General features: G+C 42.1%; 1 non-coding gene across 1 annotated transcript; it reads right to left on the bottom strand.

Moving 5' to 3' along the window:
• Positions 1-3344: 3344 nt before the first annotated feature.
• LOC122097887 lies at positions 3345-3451 on the bottom strand. The gene has a single exon (XR_006145605.1). It is a non-coding gene; the product is annotated as a U6 spliceosomal RNA (small nuclear RNA).
• Between the last annotated feature and the right edge of the window lie 3718 nt (positions 3452-7169).

The raw sequence follows: 7169 nt of genomic DNA, 5'->3' as shown, positions 1-7169 counted from the left end.
ATGTGGTATGCTTTGTTTTGTAAGATATAAAACAAACACCCCTCATTACTCATGAATGTTAACCAACACCTATGGGACAAAGGATTCCATAATTCAACATCACACTATTTTCTACTTGTACCAAAAAATAAATGATCAATAAAAAGATCTTTTAATGGGATGATATAGAATTCCCTCCTTTCAAAAATGTTTCTGGAGCTACTAAAAATTCGTATTACAAGATAGTTGATGCAAATATTTCTCTGGATTGGACAGGGAGACAGGAACCACTGATAAGACATGGAGCATGCTGGGAAGACACAAGGAGCCTGGCTAGGCAATGAGGGCAAAGATCCCCTTCTCAAAGAGGCTCGCATCCCTCACGGCAGCCTTGAGCAGTCCGGAATACAGGCCTGTAGCCATCACCCTAGCCTTGAGCAATTGCGCCTGAGGGCCCCTGGGCACCACCTCGTGGCCCATTGCCCCAGGAAAACTTGTGCAGGAACAGAGGATTCATTGGACCCCAGAAGTGTGCGCTGGATTAGGCATCCAGTCATAAGGGCTAAAGGATGCATAGAGAGATCATGCAGGCCATGTGGAGCCTCTGATTGTTTCCCTGGACTGATATGACCCAGAAGCTGTCCAATGATCTTGAGAGTCACCTGAAGACACCTTATTAACCCCCGGACAACAGCACCTTAGGTGGTACCCTCTCTAGGGGCCCCTACTATCTAGTAGGAGCTCTGCTTCTCTTTTTTCTTCAATAAGCCCTTGCCAACTTTCTTATCCCTCTGTGGCCATGGACTCATACATTGAGACCAGTAAGACAAAGGACAGGATCCAGATGTTGCAGTTTTCTGATGTCACAACACAGAGCTGTGACACTGACTGTTGAGGGCCTGAGGAACTCAAGACTCAGAGCTGCTAACACCAAAGGAACTGTATTTGGTCTGTTGATTTCTATCCAAATAGGATAATTGGTTCACAGCCAATTGATAATAATAATATCTGACCTTTGTTAGGTAATTAACATCATCTTTGAGTCTGATATTGAAAACTAAGAGTGGCTATCAATTTCAAAGTAGTTATTATCCAGTAAACAAGCACAGGTAGGAAGCCAGGTAGGAAAGAAAACACCGAGTTGAATCCACATAAAACCCAATGCAAATAATAATTGGCCTGGAAAAAAATTCAATAAACCATTTTGCTCAGAAGGTGCCAAACAACAGTTTCAGTAAACATCACCACGGTCCTTTTCTGATTGGTCTCTACAGCCTTATCAGAGGTGCTGCCCTTTCTTTGCAGAGCCTTGCTAAATAAGCAAAAGGTAATGATTAGAAGTCAGTGTTGGCAAAGCTCAAAGGAAAGCAGCCCAGCTAGGCACCATGCTAAAACAAATGAGTACAATCATCTCTTGTGATTTCCTAGGGTTCCTCCCCACATAGATAGCTGGCGATTTTAGTGTGAAGAATTTCACTGTTTCAGTAAAGTCAAAGCATATTATTTGGACTGAAACATAGCTTGGATCCACACAGAGCAACATCTTCTTTGAGTTCAGTCAGGATGCACTAGGAGCTAATCTGGACTAGGTTTGGGGAAAAAAATATTGTATTTCTTTTCAGAAGGAAAAGTGGAAAGAAGCTTTTCAATATTGTTTGATAGCTCATGCCTGTAATCCTGGCTGCTCAGGAGGATAAGATGTGAGGATCACAGTTCAAAGCCAGTGGCTGTGAAGGTGGCTCAGTGGTAGAGTGCCTGCCTTGCATGCATGAGGCCCTGGGTTCGATTCCTCAGCACCACATAAGCAGAAAAAGCGAGAAGTGGCGCTATAGCTCGAGTGGTAGAGAACTAGCTTTGAGCTGAAGAGCTGAGGGGCAGCACCCAGCCCCCACAACCAAAAAAAAAAAAAAAAACCACACAGTTCAAAGCCAGCCCAGGCAGGAAAGCCTGTGAAACCCTTATCTCTAATTAACTGCCCAAAAAAGCCAAAGTAGAGCTGTGGCTCAAGTGGTAGAGCATTAACCTAGAGCACAAAAGCTCAGAGACAGCACCCAGGTCCTGAGTTCAAGCCCCAAGACAACACACACACACACACACACACACACACACACACACACACAAATGCATATGCACACACATATACACTATATAGTTTGTTTTCTTGATTTTTTTGTTTGTGGTGGTGGTATGGGGGCTGAACTCTAGGCCTGGGCGCTGTCCCTCAGTTCTTCAGCTCAAGGCTAGAGCTCTACCACTTGAGCCACAGCACCATTTCCCGGATTTTTCTGCTTATGTTAAGGAATCAAACCCAAGGCCACACCAATGCGAGACAAGCGCTCTATCACTGATCCACCTTCCCAGTCCTGTTTCTTGATTTTCAAAGAACATTGTTTTCTAGAAGTACCCAAATAGTGATGTGCTTATTTCGTTGGGTCAGGTAACCAAAAAGTGCTGTCAAGAGAGAAAGAAGGGTCTGGGAAGGTAGCTCAGTAGTAGAGCGCTTGCCTGGCATACATAAGGTCCTGGGTGATTCCTCAGCACCACATAAGCAGAAAAAGCCAAAGTGGCAGCTGAAGAGCTGAGGGACAGCGCCCAGGCCCAGAGTTCAGCCCCCATGATGGCAGAGAGGGAGGAGAGGGGTGGGGGAGAAGAAAGAGGAGGAGGAGGAAGAGGAGGAGGAGGAGGAGGAGGAGGAGGAGGAGGAGGAGGAGGAGGAGGAGTACGACGACGACGACGACCCGGCATCTGTGGCTCAGACCTGTAATTCCAGCTATTCAGGAGACTGAGATCTGAGGATCATAGTTCAAAGCCAGCCCAGGCAGGAAAGTCAGTAACTCTTATCTCCAATTAACCACCAGAATATGAAAAATGGCACTGTGGCTCAAAGTGGTAAAGCACTATCTTTGAGCTCTTTTGCTCAAGGATAGTGCTCAGGCCCTGAGTTCCAGCTCAATAACTGATTTAAAAAATAAATAAATTCAGGCTGGGAATGTGGCTTAGCAGTAGAGTGTTGCCTAGATTGTATGAAGCCCTGGATTCAACTCCTCAGTACCACATAAACAGAAAAAGCAGAAAGTGGCGCTGTGGCTGACGTGGTAGAGCACTAGCCTTGAGCACAGAGAGGCTCAAGGACAGTGCCCAGGCCCTGAGTTCAAGCTCCAAGACTGACAAAAAAAAAAGTAAGAAGGCCAGTTGCCAGTGTCTCATACCTATAACTCCATTTACAGAGGAGGCTGAGGTCTAAGGATTAGGATTCAAATCCATCCCAGGCAGGAAAGCTTGTGAGACCCTTTTTTTTTTTTTATTGTGAAAATACTGTACAGAGGGGTTATAATTACATGGGCAAGATAATGAGTACATTTCTTAAAAATATGGAACGCTTCACAAATTTGCATGTCATCCTTGCACAGGGGCCACGCTAATCTTCTCTGTATCGTTCCAATTTTAGTATATGTGCTGCCGAAGCGAGCACGCTTGTGAGACTCTTATCTCTGTTTAACCACCAAAAAGCCTGAAGTAGAGCTGTGGCTCAAATGGTAGAAAGAACCTTGAGCAAAAAAGCTAAAGCACAACATCTAGGTACTGAGTTCAAGCCCAGTACACACACACACACACACACACACACACACACAAATTGTATAAGAAGCCTGATTTGGTTGTGTTCCTATAGCCTGAACTGCTATAGGAAATAGATGCCGGCTTTCCAGTGGTTTATTAACATAATGAAAGTTTAACTCTTAATCATATAGAGATACTCCTTACAAGGGTGTCTTCTCAGCTAGTAGCTTCCATTGTCATTGATAGAGAGTCATTTCCTTGTTACTGGGCTGGCCACCAGGGCTTCAGAAGTAAATTAAGGATAAGAGAAATCTTAGTACAAGTCGTTATTTCAAAAACGAACTTTACAACTTTGGTGGGGGGGGGGGGGTGCGGGGAGGATTGGGTGGGGGCGGGGGAGGCTGGGAAGGGATGGGAAGGGGAAACAAAGGAGGAGGCTACAATGCTTGATAAGAAATGTACTCATTATCTTGCCCTTGTAATTGTAACCCCTCTGTACAATATTTTCACAATAAAAAATAAATAAATAATTTAAAAAAAGAGAAATCTTATCCATTTCTTAAAAGCCATCAGGCCCAACCAAATGTCCAACAGTAGATGTACATATAAACAAAATATGGTCTCTCCATACATACTGTAGAATATTATCCAGCCTAAAAAAAGAAGGAAACTATGGCACTTGCTACAACCTAGATGAACTTAGAAAACTTTAATGAAACTGGAAATAAAGACAAAAATTGTATATGTGAATAGATTAACAATAAAGTACCGGTAATATTCAGATGCATGGAGGAAAAAAGCAAAAAGGGAGTTACCAGGGCCTGGCAAGTAGAGCTCCATCTATGATGGTTATTCATTAGCCAAAGAGAGACTGAATCCATGCCAGCAACACAGAAGTAAAATATTAAGCATTTCACAGCGTTTGAAGGCATGGTTGTAAAGAGATAGTAAGGAGGATTTTTTTTTAACATAAATGAACATCAACAAGCAATAGATGGATAAAATATGTATTATAAACAATGGAATGAATGCTAGTGAGCCTCTTAAAAGGAGATCCTAGCCAAGCACTGGTGGCTATGCCTGTAATCCTAGCTACTCAAGAGGCTGAGATCTGAGGATTGCAGTTCAAAGCCTACCGGGGCAGGAAACTCCATGAGACTATTATCTCCAATAAACCACCAGAAAACCAGAAGTAGTGCTGTGGCTCAAGTGGTAGAGTGCTAGCATTGAGCTGAAGAGCTCAGGGACAGCACCCAGGCACTGAGTTCAAGCCCCTGGATTGGCAAAAAAGAAAAGGAGATCCTGCCTTGTGCTACCAAAAAATGCTATCAAAAGGGAAGAATTTGCTGAACATTGGTAGTTCACTCCTGTAATCCTACTCAGGTGCTCTTTCTTTGGTATGATTCAGGTGTGAGCATTGTTGGTTTGGTATATTTGAAAAGCCATAGATAGGCCTGGTTTCTCTGATAAGGTTTGGATTTGCCCATGTGTCCATGGGTTCCTGATTTAATTTGGTAAGTTTATAGGAGATGATTATTCACATACATTTTCCTCTGTGTCTCATGGTTGGTGTTGGGCAAATGAGACTTGTTTATTTCCAAAAACAAGGTACAGAGCCCTTCTGCCTGAGAATTTGCATTTAGAATGAAATGAAACGCTTTATAAAATGGAGTCAGGGCAAGGCACAGCCTGAAAATTGCTGTTCTGTCAGGAAGTGCTTTCATAATGGGGTTAGAGTCAAAAGCTTCTCGACCTCCTACCAAGTCTTAGGAAGTAACTGGATCATATGTTTTAAGATAAGGTAAACTAACACATTAGAAGAAAGGAAGAGGGCAGGGCAAGGTAGGAGAGGGAAGGGGAAGGAGAGGAAGGTAAACATACTTGGAAAGTCTTGAAAAGAGAGAAAGCTCAAGAAAATGACTCTGACATGGTTTGTCATTTTATTATATCAACTCTGAGCCAATGACTCATTGAAGTCTCATCTGAGACAGATTTAATACACCAGGAAAATAGCTCAGCAAATCACCAACCATTTCAAGTAAAACTAAAAATAAAATGATTTAAATCTTGACAAAAGGAGTAAAACAAAATAATCAAGGAAAAGAAATAATAGAATAACCAGGTGCCAGTAGCTCATGCCTATAATCCTACATACTCAGGAGGCTGAGATCTGAGGATCATGGTTCAAAGCCAGCCCAGGCAGAAAAGTCCGTGAGACTCTTATCTCCAATAAACCACTAGAAAACTGGAAGTGATGCTGTAGCTCAAGCAGTATAGTGCTTACCTTGAACTGAAGAGCATAGGGACAGCACCCAGGCCTAGAGTTCAAGCCTCATGATGGACAAAAAAATAAAAAAAGAAAAGAAAAAAGAAAGAATAAAGCACAAGGACATAACTGCCTTTGTTTACTCTCTTTCTCTCTCTCTCTCTCTCCGAAAAGATCAATGAAAGGATCTGTCACATCCATGCCAGTAAACCACACAGAGGCAGACAGGCACAGGAGAAAGATTATTACAAGGTTTATTAGAGGAGCCATATTTCCCCTGAAGAGAGAGCACATGGCAGCCTCTGCTATAGGTAGCAGCAGGGTCTGGGGGGTAGGAAGTGAGGTAGATGGGAGTTCAGGTGGGTCTGGGCAGAGAGAGGGAGGGGCCAGCAGGTCTGGGTGAAACTGAGGACCAAAGGTGGGCATAATGCTTACACTCTCTAAAAATTACTAATGAAAAAATAAAGATGAAAACAATACATTTATTTATAGTCCTCTTTTGGCCATATGCCACATTTGGATTGTTTGTTCAATACTAAAATGTTGCTTAATTTCAAATGGAAATTTTCTTCCACTGATATACAATGATTTCTATTAGAACACAGTGGACCTTCAGGGCTTCAAACCATTTATGTGTAGGAAAGAAAAAATAGCAAAAGTAATTTAATAGGTTTTCTTCTTCTCTTTCCTCTTCTCCTTCTACCTTTTCTTCCTCTTTTTTCTTCTTTTTCCTCATTTCCTACTTTCCCCCCTCCTCCTTCTTTTCAAACAATGAAAACTGTACATTTCAATAAAGAAAAATAACTACTCTAGCTGAGATTCTTCATTAAGGCAGTTTTAAAGAAAGGAAAAACACATTTTAAAAAAAGGCATTACCAAACCAATAGTTTCTAAGGGTAAATGGTGAAATTTTGTCTGTGTCAAGAGCCTATAAAAATTATTCTAGCTTGTGCAAGTTAAGGCCATTTGGTAAAGGTAACTAAAAATAAAATAGAGTACCAAAGTAAAGATGAAATACTACTTCTGTCATGTCACAAGGCCTTTTTTAATCTGTTTTTCTAGTGCAATGAAGTAGGAAAATTGAGTTTACCAAATTCCCTTCAGGGAAAGTGCAGGGTTTGTACAGAGGAAATAAATGCCTTGTCAAAGCTAGGTGTGCTGAAAGCCGAGAGAACAAGCGCTCTGAATGTGGATAGAATTCCCATATGGAGACCAGAAGAGAAAGCACGAATAAGAAGGGAGTTGGGTGATAAAATAGAATAACAAAAGCCTACAAGGTGACCCCTGAGACCACTAGCATCATTTTGACCACAATCCATGGGGAAGTCTCAAAAGGCTCAATATGTGAGTGAGAAACGAATAACGA

Source organism: Dipodomys spectabilis, unplaced genomic scaffold (assembly GCF_019054845.1).
Source record: "Dipodomys spectabilis isolate Male_0828 unplaced genomic scaffold, ASM1905484v1 ptg000436l, whole genome shotgun sequence".
Taxonomy (NCBI): domain Eukaryota; kingdom Metazoa; phylum Chordata; class Mammalia; order Rodentia; family Heteromyidae; genus Dipodomys; species Dipodomys spectabilis.
Note: the sequence above shows the minus strand (reverse complement) of the source record. Positions and strands in the feature narration are given on the sequence as shown.